At 34.1% G+C, this 19,246-nt stretch overlaps 1 protein-coding gene across 2 annotated transcripts in view; it reads left to right on the forward strand.

Annotated features, from left to right (window-relative positions):
* The window catches only part of LOC118742405 (beta-glucuronidase-like), an 82,832-nt gene that overhangs the window by 8,009 nt on the left and 55,577 nt on the right, over positions 1-19,246 (forward strand). Inside the window, exon 1 of one of the 2 annotated variants that reach the window (XM_036474461.1) lies at positions 11,318-11,448. The exons of the other annotated variant lie outside the window; for it this stretch is intronic. The gene's annotated coding sequence lies outside the window, so the exon portion shown is untranslated. Of the gene's footprint in view, positions 1-11,317; positions 11,449-19,246 lie in introns of those variants that run through there. 2 annotated transcript variants of the gene reach the window in all.

Genomic DNA, 19,246 nt, shown 5'->3' on the forward strand with positions numbered 1-19,246 from the left:
TTAAAAATTATTGAAATCTTTATCTCATTAAATATAACTGAAAATACTATCGAAATTGTTAGAAATAGGGGTAAAACCACTCTTCTACCATGTAACAGTTGTTTTCAGAAAGGCTAAAAACTATATTTAATATTTGCCCCGGGTATTTAATGTTCGGCTCCACCCGAACTTAGACTTTTTACTTGTTATTTTTTGCTTTCGTGAAATATGTTTCAAAACTATGAATAATAACTATTACCTTTTCCGAATCTCAGTTCCACGGACATCTGGTTAATATTTTACAATAGACTAGTATCGCCCCGTTGTCGAAATTCGACCACTCCACTTTTTTCACACACTTTTTCATTTTGCCTGGGAAGTTTTTTAGGTCCATCAGCAGCTGTTAATCGTCAAGCTCACTTACATATATTGGTTGGTGGAGTAATATATAATCTGTTAAATAATATAAAAATTCATAGATGGTGAAACCAAATCAGGCACCTACCGGAAAATAATACCTTTCGAACAAAAGAAGAATCATTCAAATTCACCAGAGATAGTCAAAGTTGGGGAAAAAAATATCAAAAAGTTAAAAATCCCAAAATGGTCCTAATGTTATGATGGTTCCTTAATATATTTTAACTACATTGCATTTGAGTATAGAGAAGCAACTATCTGGAAGTATTTTACATTAAAAAAATATTAAGTATAGCCTGGTTTGTAGATGCAGTTAAAGAAAATACATGAAAAGGCACGATTTTTTTTAAATCTAAAAAAATTTAAATATTTCAAAAACGGTGACACTTTTACATGACAATTTTTTGTTTATCAGGGAGCTCACCCCCCACCTAACTTCCCCTAAAGTTTGGCACGTTACTTCTGGGAAACCCTGTATAGCTCAGTTCTGTGCACAAGGGTATTATAACTTTGTTCACATAACGGTTGTTTGTAACAGGCAAAACGAATCGGAATAGATATAGACAAATCTATACATAAATGATCAGAATGAAAAGAGAAATTGATTAAGCGGTGACTGTCTGTCCGTCCGTCCGTCCGCCTTTGCACACGATAACTCGAGTACAAATTGAGATATCTTAACGAAACTTTGTATGTGTACTTCTTTTGAGCGTAGGACGGATGGTATTGAAAATAGGAAAAATCGGATGATATCCACGCCTACCTCCCATGCAACGGTAGTTTTCAGAAATACGAAAACTGCGATATTTTAGTAACTACTGATGCTTATTCACTCAAAATTGATATTTACAATCCTTTTTAGGCGAAAAATAAGAATGCTATAAATTTTTGGAAAATGGGCGTAGCCACGCCCACTTATGATTACATGTGTATACCTTGGGAACCGCATCGCCAATTTCTCCCAAACTTAAGACAGTTGGCCTTCACAAAAAATATCAAACGGCTGAAAATTTAAAAAATGCAGCATTTATCGTGGGCTGTGTCGTAATGTTTTCACTGTCGTCAACGTCAACCTAATTTATATTCGCGCATTTGTATATTCCTATATACATACATACATATGCTCATTAGAACGGGTCGATCCCAATACAAAAGAAAAAAATCTGTATGGCTATAGGCTGCAGGGCCCATGGTACTAATTTCTAAATGGTCGGTATATGGAAGGTCTTTCGAAATTTGCTCGCGTGGCGATAAACCAAAGCTGTTTTCACTTAAGTGATAAAAAGGTCATTTTGGTTATCGGTAACACCTGAAAGGGCAGGAGTATGATGTATTGCCATCTCTTGTTCAACTTGGCACTGTAGATGGTATAACGCCGAAACTGGTTTGCATCCAACCCAAATTTGACAAGGGGTAACGGAATATACCCAGCAAAAAACACGAGTACCACAGAAGCGAAAGTGGAAACGGGATGGGCACGGGCCGGAAAATTTGCGTCTGGGCCTGGGCGTTCAGTAAAATTTCATAAAAGCACGAAAAGGCACGAAAAAGCCCGTTGCTAATAATAAAAATTTAGATGAGCTTTTGTTTTTATAAAAATAAAATTGTACATATTTAAAACTCATTTGATAAGAGAAAAGCAAAAAAGAAATATTTGGAAACCGATAAAAAATATATGATACTTAGTAGTTGTGTTTACATACATATCTGTATTGTAGCCAAAATGAAATTTAGGGGGGGCCTCGACCCTATTAAGCTGGCATTTCAGGGTACTATTTTATATATATATAAGAAAATTTGAAAGTTAGAGGGGGGAGGCTCGAGCACCCCCCTGCCCCTACCTGGCTACGCCCATGTCTGTACATAAAATACCTTCCACTTTTTCTACTTCCCAGAAAATATATTATAAAAATCTTTGATGTAAAATATTGATTCGCTTAAGTAAATAAATATACATATGGACATAAACACAAAATAAAAATATGTACATATGTATACATACAATAAAAGTTGGCTCTTTATTTCCGGGCTGGGGCGTGTCCCGTCGTGCCGGGCCGGGCCGGGCCCCACTAAAATTCTTAACGTGCGGGCTTGTGCGTGTTTTTGAAAGTTGATTTTGCACTCGTGCCGGGCCGGGCCTGAAAATTTAGGCCCGTGCCCATCTCTAGTTTCAACCCATGCAATGCTTAAAATGTTCAGTATCAACTTTTAAATTATAGTAATTTTTAAAGAATTGATGACCATAATGGATCCGCGATTTTGAATTTGAAAAAAATTTACTTGAGATTCATAACCAGCGATCCCAAAAACTCCCTAGTGACGAGTTTCGAACATATCCAATATTTTTTTTTTAATTGATCGCCATATTGGAACTGCCAATTTTAGTTTTGAAAAACTGACATAAGATTCGTAATCAGCTACCCCAGAAACTCCCTGGTAAAAAGTGATAACCCATAACAATCATAATAATACTCTAAAAGGCATTTTTTTAAGGGGGAAAAGATTTTCTTATAAAAGTTGAATTTAATAACTTAATGTTCATCATACCAATCAGACCAATTAAAAAATCTTGTACAATTGCAAATTTTCAGGACATCATAATACACCCTTGCAAAGCCACTTTACTTTTTCCATTGAATAATTTTTTCGATGTCCTTAGGAGAAATCCTGCAATCCTATTAAATATTTAAAGATGCAGATTTATTAGAAATACATACGTTCAAATATGGGAAACATATTCGATATACCGCATTTCACAAGTTTTCATAGACTAAAAGTCGGCACGGGTTATTTTTATCCTACAGCCATAAATCTTCATATATTTGTTATTTTGGCTAAAAGGCACAATTATAGAGGGTATCCATATCAAAGTTTGCAAACATATTTTTTTCCATATATTCTTGGGACATTCCAATGTATATGAGTCAAGTTTTCTCAAGTGGGCCATCCAAAACTGACTTTTCAATTTTTTATATTTCTTTAACCGATTTTGAAAGTTAACATAGTTAGCAATATTGACGGCAAAGATTTTGCGCTAATTTTATTTTTATTTTTTGACGAGTTATTTGCAAACAAATTTTTATGCAAGCTTTTACACTTTTTGAAATATTTCAGCAACCATTCATTCGAATCTTATGATTTTTTGACAGCTGTTAGAGAACTTATTGGGCCGAAAAAACGGAACTAGATATTTTAAATATGCATTACAATACGTGTGTCAGACGGAACAGATTTAAAAAGGTTTCAGTCCAAAAATGTTTGGATAAGGATGCCACCTATTTACATATTTAAATACAATGTATGCCATAGGTCTTGCAGATATTTTATTTCTAACCTACATGTAGGAGGGTTGCTACCTATTTTAAAATTTAAATTCAACATTTATTAAGGGAATCAGAATGATTTAAATATGAATCACAATGCTGATGTCAGGCATTTTAGTTTGAAAATCTACTTCACATCTATACACTATCACTTATATTTATTTGAGCAAATTGAGTAAAAGGTCTGAAATTTTAAGAAAAAGAATTTGCTTTTTTGCATACGACCCTTATATTGCTGAATGCCAATTAGTCTCAAAATCATTTTTTTCTAGGACTATTTATTTAGTGCATAAGCTTTCAAGCCGGAAGGTACATACAACCTTTTTTTTGAAACTCGACTTAATGCACGTACATACCTATGTACATGCATGTATGTATATAATTTATCCAAACAAAGTGACTGAAATTTACCAGCACAAATATGTATCTATTTACATACATATGTACTATGTGTGCAATATAATTGACTTCACAAACATACGTAGGTACATATTTACATTCATATAACTTTACTTCCCTGCAGAAAAAATTATCAATAGATGAAAAATCCCGCCAGGAAATTGGTCTAGTTTGTAGCTAACTATTAACTAACTAGCAGGCGACTAGTGGTAGCCATTTATTTATTATTTCTTTTACGGCCGTAACTAACTACTTTTGAAGTGCGATGGCCTCTGCATTGGATGTCATCTAACTATTAGCTAACTACTTTTGGACATAAACTATCAATAAAAAAAATACTTTTTAAATTTTTATTTTATTACTTATTTTATTTAACATTACTTACTTTATTTAACATCTCATATTTTAATTCGATCACACATATCATCAAAATGATAATACAAAATTTGGACCTTTATTTTACTTGTCCAGAATACGAAAAAGCATCTGCGAAGTGCAGAAAAAATATTTATTGAAAGTAATTTTTGTATGAGGATATTTAAATAGAAACTTGTAAAGAAAACAAACTCCCGATAAGTCTGCATTACTCCTGCACGTCTTTACAACTAACTTAAAGTTAGTTTTGTCATAGCTAATTAAAAGTTAGTTATTTACCGAAATCCCGCAAAAAAGCTAACTAGAAGTTGGTTATTTTGGGGGGATTTCGATAAAATTTATAACTTCTAGTTAAATACAAAAAGCTAACTTTAAACTAGTGGAAAAGTAATGCAGGACTCATGCTGACGTAAATAATTGGGAGTTTGTCTTCTTTAAACAAGTTTCTATTTAAATATCCTCTTAAAAAATTTACTTTGAACAAACTTTTTTCTGCACTTCACAAATACTTTTTCGAAATCTTCTTCTTCATATTTGACCGAGTTCAAGAGCCGCCTCACCGGATTTTTTCATTGTACAAGCTTCTGCCGCATTCAGGACAAATAAAATGAAGTTCGAAATTTTGTATTATCATTTTGAAGTCATGTATGTCTGGCGGAATTCGAATATGGGACCATCTATAGCAGAATATGTAAACAATTATGTAATGTTAAAAAAAAAGTAAATAAATAAACAAGTAAAAATATATATTTTTGTATCGATGTTTTATGTCCGAAAGCAGTTATTTACAAATTAGCAGACATCTAATGCAGAGGTAGCCACCCTTGACTGTTTCGCGGCCATCGCCATAGAAATATAGAGTCGGCTTTCCTCAAAGAAAATATACAGATAATAGCGACCTTTCATTCCTTCCTAAACAACTTCAAGTTAACTTATGGTTAGATATATTTTATGAGGGTTACAACTACATCCATATGAATGCATTTAAGTATGTATGTATGTACTACATCCATAGGAAAATTATTTACAAATTTAAAACGTCGCCGAATTCGGAAATTTAACGAAAACTTTGTTTCATAGCATCTTTATTTACTCGTACAGGTTGTATGTACGTTAGAGTGGTCCAAAATACAGTGAAGTCGGAATTTTAATGCCGCCAACCCCTAGCATTGTTCTATACCGAAAAATATACCCCAATTTTTTTTTTTTGACATCAAAAAATGTTTTTTGGACCACTCTAATGTAATAGTTACTTATGTTTCGAAATGCCTAATATAATAACTTACGAACAATTCTTAAGATTTTCTTAATCAACTAATCCCATTGAGTACCCATTTGAACGTGTTAGTGGCCTCTCGTTCAGATTTATTAAATTCCTATACTCAATACTTAAAGCCATTTCAGTTAGCGATTTGAAAATCAAAACAAACTACAAAAGAACAATGAACATTAAGTGGTGAAAAACACACAAAGCAAAAATGCAATAATAACCCCAGTTAGAAGTGAAAATACAATTGCAGACGCACAGTGCACAGTGGGTGGCTTAGAACAATTTAACGGCACTAAACTAAAATAATTAAAACGACAAATTCAATCTAAAATTGGCTCATACTATTGAAAATTAATCAAGCAAAGAGGAATGAAGTTTTTTTTTGTTGATAACTCATATTCTAATCGAGCGGAAACCCTACAAATTTTACTCTTCATTGCTTGCGTTCTCTCAAGGCGAATTCATATGTATAAATTGGTGTTACCAGTACAGCTGATCTGAGTTGCCTCCGCACACAAATGTCAAGCTTTGCTATTTCGCTTAAAGGCCCCTCCAGATAGAAATTCTTTTCTGCATCACACGAATGGTTTTTACCAAGAACTTAACGAAAATAAGTTCGGACTCGTACGAGATCGCAGCTACCCTGTAGGGAAAACACGAACTAGTGAACCAGATTTCTAGCTCAGTACTAGTTCTTTATTGCCAAAAACGATTCAGTCCGATAGTAACTAGTTCCGCACCAGTCCAAAAGCAGTGAAAGGTGGTACTTTCACTAAACCATTCTATTTTAAATTTTAAAAGCAGGGAAGGTAATCATTATGAGTAAAATAATTTAAGTCAGCATTTAATCATTATTTTATGAATTATTATTGAGTTTTATTTTTTCGCTCAAACCGAAATAATTATTATTTGATTTTTATTTTTGGGATTACAAATAATGATTATTTTATGATTTTTATTTTTCCGCGCAGAGATTATCATTAATTTTCAGTTTTATTTTTCCAGTTAAAAATAATGATAATTTATAAAATTGAAAAGGCCATAAAGACGCAGCCTACTGAAATTTTTACCTGAAAAGTTTGGGTCTTATTCCTTTTATGAGGGTGCGGCTACCTCTCGAAAGGATACGTCGGTTATCACGCTGGTATAGTTTTTGAGTTGCTTAATAATCATTATACTTAGTTATTCCATAAACAAAGGCCAAGATCCTGAAGGACAATTGAGAAAGGCAATGCAGTTGCAGAAAAAGAGGCATTAAAAAAAAAAGTGTCAAAATAATTACCACTTTCTCACTAAATTTATTTACAAATGCAAGCCACCAGAGCTACTTTTTTTTAAGAAAAGACAAATTAAGTTTTTTTATGCAAAACACCACAGCTACCTTAATACAGTCAGTCAATAAAGTTTAGGTACAACGAATTTTTTACAATACGGGCAAAAATTTTTTTAATATTTTAGTTTTCGGTAATTTTTTATAAAAATATGGTAAATTCTACAACAAAATCCCCAAAAATCAGAGTTTCAAACCTTGTGCAAAATTTAAGAAAATTCTGCAAAATTTCATTAAAATAATTCACTTTCCATTTACGCTCTCTAGAAAAAGTTTTTTAGTCCATTCAATTTTAGTATAATGAAGTGCAAGTGTAAGGAAGCTAGGACTTACCAAACAACAAAAACAAATTGCTAAATATCAATGGTAAGTCCTAGCTACCTCAAACTTGCACTTTGTTATACTAAAATTGAATGGGCTAATAACTGAGTACTTAACTTTTTTCTAAAGAGTGTAAATTGCAATACTTGGATGGAAATTCGCAGTTTTCTTTAATTTGCATAAGGTTTGGAACTCTGATTTTTGGGGTTTTTGGTGTAGAATTAACCATATTTTTATAAAAAATTAGGGGAAAATAAAATATTAAAAAAATAGTTGCCGGTATTGTAAAAACTTCACTGTACCTAAACTTTATTGAGTGACTGTATATCTTATTTAAGTTAAGTACGACAAAAACTTTCGAAGTACTTCATATACATATAAGCTTAAAAAGAACTGAATTTACTTAAAAATCAATATGGTTAAATTTAGACAAGTAAGACAAAGTGAACTAATATTTTTACTTTTAAGCAGAACCCACTTTTGTTTTTTACTTACTACTTAAGTTTAATACTACTACTACTACTAATGTGGTTTATAAATTTTTAATAAATGCGTTTAAACATTTGTGATGGTATTGTCCTTCCTTCAACCGATCGTATTTAATATAAAAGGGAAATGTTTCGACAAGCCTGATTAGAAGTATATATCTAAGGTGACGAATTTATAACAATTTGGGAACTACACATAAAAAATGGATGCAGATCGAACTAGACCTCATCTGTCGAATTAGGTACTGGCTTGGAACTAAAGAAAAGGGGATGCAGAACGAACTAGATCTCATCTGTCGAATTTGGAACAGGTTCGGTACTATAGAAAAAGGGATGCAAAACGAACTAGATCTTATCTGTCGAATTTAGAACTGGTTCCTAGGACATCGCAATGTTAAATTCGCCAGTCGCTAGCATGCAAAAGAGATTAACGCGTACTAGTCATGGTTCCAAACGCACTAGAACCGAACCAGTTCCGCACTAATTCGTTTCCCTACAGGGTATTATATACACTTAAGGCTCTATTAGTTAATCCATCGTAAGTTTAGGATTTTCGTAAAATTTTCGAAAACGCTGTAACAGTTTATAAATTAATATTTGTATAGAAAATATAATAATTTCAACGAATTTTTTATAGAACTAAAATTATCAAAAAATTAGATAGTCCCCTGACAACCAATTGTTTCGATGAGTTCGACAACAGTACAAGTTACATTTTCGTACATTTTCGAATAACATAACCAGTTTGCAATTTGTTTGAAAATGAGGAGAAAAATCGTACATGTCCGTGACTTGTACGGTTTTTGATCTCAACTATAGTTAATGCCACCATATAAGTAAATATTTAAGAGAAACAATAAAGAAAGCGGCGTTTCCTCTTAACATTAACGCTACCAAGAGATTCAACAAAATCTATCATTATTTTGTAATGAGAGCAACTCGTTTTTTCCTGCGACGTCGATTTTTCTGTGCAAAATGGAATTTCAGAAAACATTATCGAAGAATATAAGGGCTTAATGTTGACTAGCAGAAAAAGGCACCCATTTACTTTGAAGCAAATACTGATTTTAAGAACTAGTGGCCTGATTTCTATAAAAAAAAAAACGTATAGCACACGGGGCACCGGTTCCAAGAAAGAAAGGTTTTTTGTTTCAAACTATAAGCAGGTCCTGTATGAAAGTTCAAATCCGGGATATGTGAAAACGTTGGAGTAGATATATGTGTAGAAGGTTTTCACACCCATACTTAAGTTGCTCAACGGATATAAGCCGACATCTGCCCAATATTAAGGAATATAAAGAACATCTTTCGATCAATGAAAGAAAAAATCGTGGACATTTAAGGTATTTAAGGTATTCACAAGATATCGTAAGCGTAGTAATGTCTTAAAGTCGTAAAATTTTGTAATGTAAAATAACCGTTGAAATGGTTTTAAAAGATTCGTAGCGTATAAGAGCTATTTATACAATTTCTATCGGTTTAGCAACATTTTGGTGTAGTTACAAATCCTCCAAAGGCTGTGTCACACGAAAGTTACATTTGAACAGATTTGTACATATTTTATATTAGGCTATTGGTATAAAATAAAAAAAATTTTACTACATTTTTTTTAGTCACACGATTGGTACAATACCGCGAACTTCTATTGAAACATTTGAACAAAATATTTTACGCGATTGGAATAAAGAAAAATATTTGTTCATTCAAACGATTGGGATACGATTTGGCAAATTCCCAATCATGTGACAAAAAGCATAATATGCTAATTAAATAAATTAATATTCACTTGCTTCTATTTACATATATCCGGGTTGAGTTCAAAAACCTTACAAGTCCGTTTTCGTCGTTTTAACCCTGGAACACTAATCATATTTTGAATACATAAACACTAATTACACTGGATCACAAATTCTTGTTTGGTTTTTGTTCTCCAATCGCCACTATCCAGTTTCTATGTATAATTGTTCGGTGATTCCGAAAATCGAGTTAGTTTTTTTATATGGATACATTTTCCAGATATTTGGAATTTACCGTTATTCAGCATAAAACAAAAAGTAGTTCCGCTTAATCACGTATGGATATCTTATGAACCAATTTAACGATTTTAAAATGAGATAGGTCAAAGGAAAGCTAATTAAATTCTCCATATACACATCACTGATAGTTTCTGATAAATTAATTCCATTCCATTTATGCTACTTTTCTGATACGTTGTAATATATGGTGCATGCGAGTAGATACAAAAAAGTAGTATTTACAATGCAAATACATATCGTGTAATAGCGCTGTAAGTAACATTGAAAGACTTTCGACTTTGTTCAGAAAAATCTGATTTCCGAAAAATTCGGATGTTCCGATGTGGGGAGTCGTTACGAATTCGCTAAGATGGATCGAAAGACTTTCGACTTTTTTCAGAAAAGTCTGTTTTCCGACAAAGTCGGATGCTTTGGTTTGGTGGATTGTCACTTAAGGAATCTGTTAAATGAGCTTTGCGTGTAAAGCTTGCTATACAGTTCAATGCGAGCGTGACCGCGAACGTTCACAAAGGCAAAACATTCCATTTGTATTCTTATAGACGCTCACGCACATCAGTCAAAACTTGTCGTTCACATGCGAATGCTTTGCGTACGCACATAGTTGAGTGTGAACTTGAAAAAAAAGGCATATTATGCATTTTAAAGTCCGGTTGCTCAAAGCCTGGTTAACACTAATTATCGGTTAAACATCGTTATCGACGTTGCCGACCATGTTATATGCATGGAGTCGAAAACGTCGATAACGATATTAACCGCTGATTAGTGTCAACCATGCTTTTAGCAACCGGCCCTAAATTCGTTTTTATTCTATAATTCTGAAAGATATTTTAATTCTTTATCTTTTGATGCACCAACTATTGCAAAAAGTTAAGTAATAACGAAGATATTGGTCAAAATAAAAAGCTCTCGCTCACGCTCGCATTGAACTGTATAGCCGACTTAGGGCCGGTTACTCAATGTCTGGTTAACACTAATCTGCGGTTAAACATCCTTATCGACGTGTTCGACTCCATGCATACAACAGATAATAAAAGAAGTAATAATATAAAATTACAAATCAAAGTATATAGTAAACAAAAATTGTTTAAAGAAAATGTTATCATTTATTTTCACATTTCACCCATTGTGCAGTGCAGCGCATCGGCATAAGAAGACGGAGACTCCATCACTGGATTAGCAGTGTTCTTGTGGTCAGTTGGTTCGGCCGTGCGCGCGTGAGTGGTTGGTTCGGTGCGGTTAAAAGTTTAGTGTGTGATAGTATGTTTTCTTCTACTTCTGTTGGTTATGTGTAAATATAAACATCACGCCTCCATGGCTCAATAATTAACATTTATATGTGAAATTAAATGCAAAAACACTTAAAATCTTTTTGATTATTTTTATACTGATTTTTTGAGTGAAATTGGATATCTACTGAATTTTGAGTATTTCCAAAACAATTCAATTTCATACATATGTACATATACTGCAGTGTATATGAATCAGTTCCTTTGAACCAGTGCTACGAAAGGTTAGTAAAAGTTGAGAGTCCCTCAAGTCGATACAAACTATAAAATATGGTTAATTAATTTAATTTTGAGTGTTAGTTACATATATCACAAGTAAAAGGCTTATTTATCGACAATCACTTATGTCATCAATCACAAAAAACTGAAAATTTTGCAATGTCCCTGTGATTCACCTTTACATGGCATTGTATGTTACAAGTTTCTCATAGTTTTCTTATGTTTAGTCAACATTTTCACGTTTTCACTTATCAAGTGCTTCCCTCCGATTTCACTCTGTTTGTGCAACACAGATGGTAAGTCTCGTGCTTAAAATTCAACAAAAGCGAGAGTGTAAATAGACGCACGTTTATTTGCCTGAGAGTAGGGGTGCATTCCAAAACGTCAAAATATAAAGCATCAGTCTCTTTATTTCTAAACCTCAGTAGATTGTAATGCCAAATATGCGCAACCACGGTTAGATTCTAGTTTTCTTCTAAAGTTTTGATTTTCCTTCTAGCGGTTTCAAACTGTTTCAATAATATGTTATAATATACTGAAATTAGTGGGTGGTGCCACGTCCATTTTCCAAAGATCTGTAGTCTTTTTTCTTGAAATATCGGAGTTTCCGTATTTCTGAATTTTTCCGTTATGTCTCACATAGTGGACATAATTTTAATCTGACTGTACCGAGCTTGGCAGAAATTCATACACTGGTTATCGAGATACAAATATGTAGGTGTAGGTGGCAGGTGCCACGCCCATTTTCCATAAATGTTAAGAGCTCATTGCATATATCGACTATGATTGAAGTAAAATTTTTGAACAGGTTTCTTAGCGAGACTCTAAGCAATGTTCGTACCGAGTTTGGTGGTGGTTGGTAAAGCGGCTACTGAGATACAGTATTTCATCATACATATTAGGGATGTTGCGAATGTGGAATTTTAGACATCCGCGGATGCGAATGCGGATGCGAATATGTAACAGCTAACATCCGGGGATGCGGATGCGAGTGCGAATGTTAAGTATTTGGTAAACAACAATTAGAAGCTAGCATAATGGCGAGATCGTTGTTCAAACAGCGCTTACAAGCCAAACTAGATGTGTCAGGTTTTTCTAAAGCTTTTTAAAAGGAATTCTTCATTCTCATTCCTTTGGTGTTTCAGAATTTGGGGAATCTGTAACTTCATCAGCGTTTTTTCGATTTTAGTTTTTGTAACTAGTTTTTAATACTTTCTTCTGCGACTGGTTTGAACAATTTGTGCTTATAGCGAGCTAAATAAGGGATATGGAACTAAATTATTATTTTCCAGGAATGTAAATTTTGAACAAAATTCTGTTTTTAAAGTCGTGGCTGTCAGCGGAATCGGATCAGAATATTGTTATTTTAAAAAACAACACCCCGTTTTTTATAAGTATTTGAATCTCAGATAGTTACGGAATTCTTATCTTATTTAAGGTCAGACCTATAGTTTAATTATTTGTGCATCGATTCTCTTTATAGCCAGACGTTTATCATTTCTGCTGGAAATCCCTATTGAAGGAGCTTATCCTTTGACTTTAAATAGCAAATAAGGTGTAGTTTTACCACAGAAATTTTTAGCCAAGGATCCAATGTATATCCCTACCAAAAAAATATTGCACGACAAGTAAACAAAATTACTGTTCTTTAAATTTTTACTAAAAATAAATTCCCCAAAGATCCCCATTTGCAATTATTGAAACGATTATATGTAACATCAAAAGCAAATCACGAAAATTTAGTTAAGAATTACAGTGCATACTTTCTTTTTTTGTGTCCAATAGATTTTTTAAGATTGGTCCAAAAAACCATAATAAAGAATAAAACCAATGCAGGTATTTAAAGAAGAGAAAACAAAAAATATTGTTAAAAAGACTATGTTCTCTTTGACGTACGTCAAAGGTCAAGTAGAAGTTGGAACTTGTATGACTGCCCATTGATAGCTCGGTTATATAGCTTAAGAAATAATATGCTTAAAGAAATTTTTTATCAAAGTTGATAAATATGACATTTGACCAGTTTTGTTACACAAATACTCCCACGACCACAGGCAAAAATATTGGCTGTGTACAATTTGCCATTTTTTTGCTATATATACGTTTTATCGGTGCACTTGCACAACATTCGCATTCGCAAAAGATTCGCATTGATTATTGCGAATGCGAAAGCGAATGCGAATGTTAAAATTAAAGCGGAAGCTCCGCGGTTGCGAATGCGAATGCGAATATTCGCAACAACCCTGATACATATGTATGTAGGTGTGTGGTGCCACGTTTTTTTTTCAAAAATTTAATAATTTTCTTATTTTATATCAAATTTCTGCTTTAGATTGCAACATTCAACAATTAGGATCCAGTATTTGTGGAAATATCGTAGTTTTAGCATTTTTCGAAGACACCTTTACATCGGTGGTGGGTGTCCGATTTCAACCTACCTTAGCCAAAGAAAAACCTATGTGCCAAATTTTGTTGAGAATCCAATAGAAATTGTTAATCTTCCTCCATTTTGATCTGTGCACGTCTAAACTCCGTGAAACTGATCAAGTATGACGAAATTTTACCATTTTACAGCCGGTCTGCGCATCGGCGCCAAAAATCAAAATTTGTTGATTTTACTGTCTGTGCAAACATAAAATACACGATGAGACTGTCAGCACATCGCAGTAAAAGTATCTGTGGTGTATTCCCAGTCAGCAAGAAATCCGAAAAAGTGGATGAAATGTAAATTTTTGTCTGTTCACTAGGCTTGGGTAGTTCGTTGAACTAATTGAACTAACGAACTAATTCATCTCAGTGAACTAGTGCACTAGTCCGGTTTTTTCATTGAACTAAACTTGTCAGTGCTACTATTTTTCATTTTGGATCGCGATCCAAATATTCTTGGCACGAACGTATGACGTAAAAGCCCATCATTACAGTTCTTTGCGAACGATTTTTCGGAGCAGGGAAAATATAAAACTGGAGTAGAACGCTTTTAAAATCGAACAAGCTTTCTATTTAAATGTTTTTGCACAGCAATATGTAAATGTTTATATATCGTACATACAAAAATCGATATACGGGTATATAATACGCGAAGGCATTTTTTGTTCAGCATAAAAGATCTGCACTCTTCGTTCGATTTTCAAAAATGGGGTGTCAAATTAAAGCGTTTGGTCTGTAGATGTGCAAACTGGGTATATTTTTTCGAAAAGAGTTGCCACCTGGTGAACAATTCAAATCAAATTTTTCAATAATCAATACCATCAAATCCGTACCTTTCGTTTGATTTTCAAAAGTGAGGTGTCAAAATAAAGGGCTCGGGCTGTAGATATGCAATAAGCAAGACCGATAGAATAGAAGATTGCGCTGATTGATGTGAAATTCGGGAGAGTAACGTGAATATGACGTCATCGGAGATTTGCCGGCGGAGAGAGCTGAGAGAGAAATCTATCAGTATGAATATGTTTTGCATGTGTATATGTATATGTATGTTACTATCCCTGCAGAAAATCTGACTAGCCTAGAACTAGCGTTTTGCCGACAGTACCAGTTCTAGCTCAATACCCAAGCAATGCTTTCAACTGTCCAGTTTTACACGGCGATGCCATTGGCGGTGGCAATTGTCGCCCAGTGCATTACTTTGCAACCAGTTTTTAACTGGTTCCATATTGGACAGTTTTTTTTTATAAGAAAACGTTTTTGCGATTCAATTTTTTTCGTTTTTTCTTTTCTTTTACAAATTCCATTTTTTTACATATTTTATTTAAAAAAAATATTGTAAGCTGCACGCAACAATTAAAATTCATTAAATTTGAAAACTCACAACTGCCTCCACCGCGATATGAACTCGCGACCAACGATGGTTGAGTCGGAGGTCTTCTCGCTGAGCTACTTTCGTATTGTACGAGTAGTGAGCATTTGCACATATAGACCGCAAGTTTCAACTGTCCCGCTCTGCATTCATTTTGCACTAGTTCAGAGATAGTTCTGAGGTATGTAGTTCGGAACTAGCGCTTTGTCAGACTGTCACTAAATTTTACTGCAGGGATTGCCTGTGTAACATACATATACATATACACATGCAAAATATATATGACGTCACATTTCTGTTAAAATTTTCAATAGAGAGTTAGCGGTATCATAATCAGCGCCACCTTCTGTATTCGTTTCACCATGTGCAATAAGGACTTATTTTTTTTTTTTAAGTTGCCACCATTATCTATATTCAAATTATTTAAAAAAATTTATCAATTATTCAAAAAGGGTATTCATCGAAATGGTTTTGTAAAGCTTTGATTTTTAACTCAACTATGGGAGGGTTGCCACCCTTTTGAAAAATTAAATTCAATTTGAATTAAGGGAAATAGGTAAGAGAAGTATGTATGTATCCCCATACGGGTTCAAAACGAAATGGTTTTAAGAAGGTAATAGTCTAAAATATTTTGAACAAGGTTGCCACCTGCTTGAAATGTCGAATTTAGTTAACTTAAACACAAATTACATGAAACATCAAACTATGAATGTCAAACAAAAGTGTGTTAAGAAATCTTTGTTTTTAACGCTAGGACTATTTATGAGGTGATAGAAGAGGGTTGCCACCTGTTTAAATATTTTAAATCAAAGTATTTAATAAGTATCTAAATTGAATTATTAAAATTTTGGTATCAATCTAAGGGGGTTTCAAAAATCTTTGTTTCTGAATCATATTTAGTGGGGTTGCCACATGCTTAAAAATCAAACTCAACTCAATTATTGAGGGTATCAATCGAAATAGGTTTGAAAACTCAAATTCAAATTAGTTTATCTGTTGTTGAAAAACACGTGTATCACAATGTCAGGCGAACGAGATTTAAGAAGATAACTTTTGAAAAGGACTTCCGCCTGTTTGAAAGGTCGAATTTAATTAACGTATACACAAGTGTTATGAAACATTTAGATATGGGTGTGAATCGAAAAAAATATATGAAAGCTTTCGTTTGAAAATATCTTTAATTAGGCTGGCCACCTTTTCGAAGAAAAAAAAAACATATCGATCTTAAAGTATAGGTATATGCATGTGTATTATACGGGAAGGTGTTTTGTGTGATAGTCATTCTATTTTCAGCGTTCTTTTGAATTTCAAAAATGGGAGGTCAAATTAAAGACCTTAGCTTGTATATGTGCGATAAAGTTTTATTTTTTTACTTAAGATCTTTTTTATCGGTAAAGGGTGATTTGAAATTTGATGAAATTAAAAACCTACACTATGCGAGACCTCTTCACTAAAAATGACTACACGGATTTAGATGAAATATGGCACTTTCATTGCTTATAATTGTGACTAATATTTGGAATATTTTTTATGTTTTTGAAATTCAATTTTGGGCGTTTTAACGCCATGCGGGTTCACTAGTTTCTTCATATTCCATGAATTTGTTAAAGCTTTTGTTTTATTTAAGTTTATTTGTATTTTATTTATACGAAAACATATTTATATGTATTTTGTATGTATGTATGTATGTATGTAAGTTCAAATTACCAATGTTTTTGTTTTGTATGTAATCTTAGCAGCCAGTTCGAAAACGTCCTATCTCAGAAAACTTTTCAGGAACGCCCTATCTCAGAATTTGGTTTAAAAACTCCATATATCAACGGAAAATATACTGAGATAGGGCATTTTTGAACTGGCTGCCGAGATTTGTCGATCTTCCACAAAGGCGTCGATATGTAAATGTACTTGTCAATTGAACTAAATGAACTATATGAACTAAAGAACTAATACACTAAGGTGAACGAACTAAAAAAGAACTAAGGTGCCCAACTCTACTGTTTGTCGATTCCATTCGGACGCGAAAATGAATGAAAATTTAAAACGTTTTTCGTACGTTTCCGGGTATGAAAGCATCCTGTTTTTTTTAAGTTTTCCGGAAATTAACGAATATGGAAGCGATTTCTGTACGTTTCCAGATACGAAAAATGTTCGAGACCGCACTGTCAAAATTTACGTTTCTCTGCTGGCTGGGTTTTGCCTATGAGATACGAATACATACAAATGTACACCCATTGACCGGATGAAACGAATTTTTTATCACATATTATGGGTAAAGAAATCTATAGTACATGGGTAACCTAAATAATTCGGTGAAGGATACCAATAAGTCAAAATAATATACTTTCATTTCATTTATTAGACAAATTTATTAGTAAAATAAGGGTTAAAGAGCTCGTTTATTACAAAACGGTGATTATGACATAAAAAACGACAGAGAATTTGATTAAAAACTAAGATTAAACAGATTGTAGGAGATGAAAGTTAAAAATATAAAAAATAACCAAAGGGAGGTAACAATAAATATATAAGAATAATTAAATGGAAAAACAATACCGATTTTTTCTTGTATAGGGAGTGATGCAGTCTAGTGTTTAGACGTAAATATGGGTGTTTCCCATGATGTCGGACGTGGCAATCGTACAACTTTAGAGTTAAATAAAACATAAAAAAACGGAAGTCACTTATAAAAGAATTCGCCTTTGGGAAAATCGACGAAAAAGAGGTCTTAACGGAAGTGACAAAAACAGAAGTGGTTTCAGAGTGCATGGAAAAATTAGCAAAACTCCGAGGTTTCATTTGCTAAACATTCTTTAAATAAAGTCGAATTACGGATATTTACAACCAATTCATATTTAATCAGAAGCAATTCGTTGTTGATTTAATTTTGAATTAAAATGTGATACAGATTTTCGCATTATATTTTCATGGAAACATCCATATGTATGTACATACATACATATGAATGCACATTTACAGGCCTGCCCTGCTTGTAACCGACCATTTTGTAATATTTTGTTGCCAGCTCATGGGATGGTAACAAAATTTACCAGTTACAAGAGTGCTGAGAATGCGTAAAGAGTTTAAAAATTTCTTCTTCTTATTTGGCGCTGTAACCGCCTAAGCGATTTAGGCCGAGTTCAACACACGCCAGTCGTTTCCTTTCTGTGCCAACTGGCGCCAATTGGAAAAGCCAAGTGAAGCCAATTCTTTCTCCACCTGCGCTTTCCATCTCAGTGGGAGCCTTCCTCTTCCTCTGCTACCACCAGCGGGTTCCGAGTTGAATACTTCCAGAGCTGGAGCGTTGGTGTCGATTCGAACGACATGGCCAAGCCAGTGGAGCCGATGTATTTTAATTCGCTGCACTATGTCCATGTCGCTGTAAAGTTCATACAGCTCAGCGTTCCATCGTCTGCGGTACTCGCCGTCGCCAATGCGTAAAAGCCTTTAAATCTTTCCCTCGAATACTCCAAGTGCCGCCTCATCGGATGTTGTCATTGTCCATGCTTCTGCTCCATATACCAGCACGGGCATGATGAGTGACTTATAGAGTGTGGTTTCGAAGGCTGATCCCGCGTTAGTTGGCGCGAATGGCGGGGTCGCCTTTCTTGTGGATTGGGCAGAGCACACTTAAATTCCAGTCGTCGGGCATGCGTTCATCTGACCATATTCTGCATAAGAGTTGATGCATGCACCTTATCAACTCCTCACCACCGGACTTGAATAGCTCAGCTGACAAGCTGTCAGCTTCAGCAACTTTGTTGTTTTTCAAGCGCGTTATTGCTATTCGTACCTTGTCATGGTCAGGCGGAGGAACATCGACTCCGTCATCATCGACTGCGGGCTCGGGTTCTTCTTCTGCACCGTGCTGCACGTTCTGAACATCGGTAACTAGGTCGCCATTGTTGTTCTTACAGGACTACGCCGTGGTCTTGAAACCTTCCGTAAGACGCCTAACTCTCTGGTAAAATGTCGGCCTGCATTTAAATCTCTTCGCACTCACATATTTCGGC

Source organism: Rhagoletis pomonella, unplaced genomic scaffold (genome assembly GCF_013731165.1).
Source record: "Rhagoletis pomonella isolate Grant_MI unplaced genomic scaffold, Rhpom_1.0 Rhpom_scaffold_00007, whole genome shotgun sequence".
Classification (NCBI taxonomy): Eukaryota; Metazoa; Arthropoda; class Insecta; order Diptera; family Tephritidae; genus Rhagoletis; species Rhagoletis pomonella.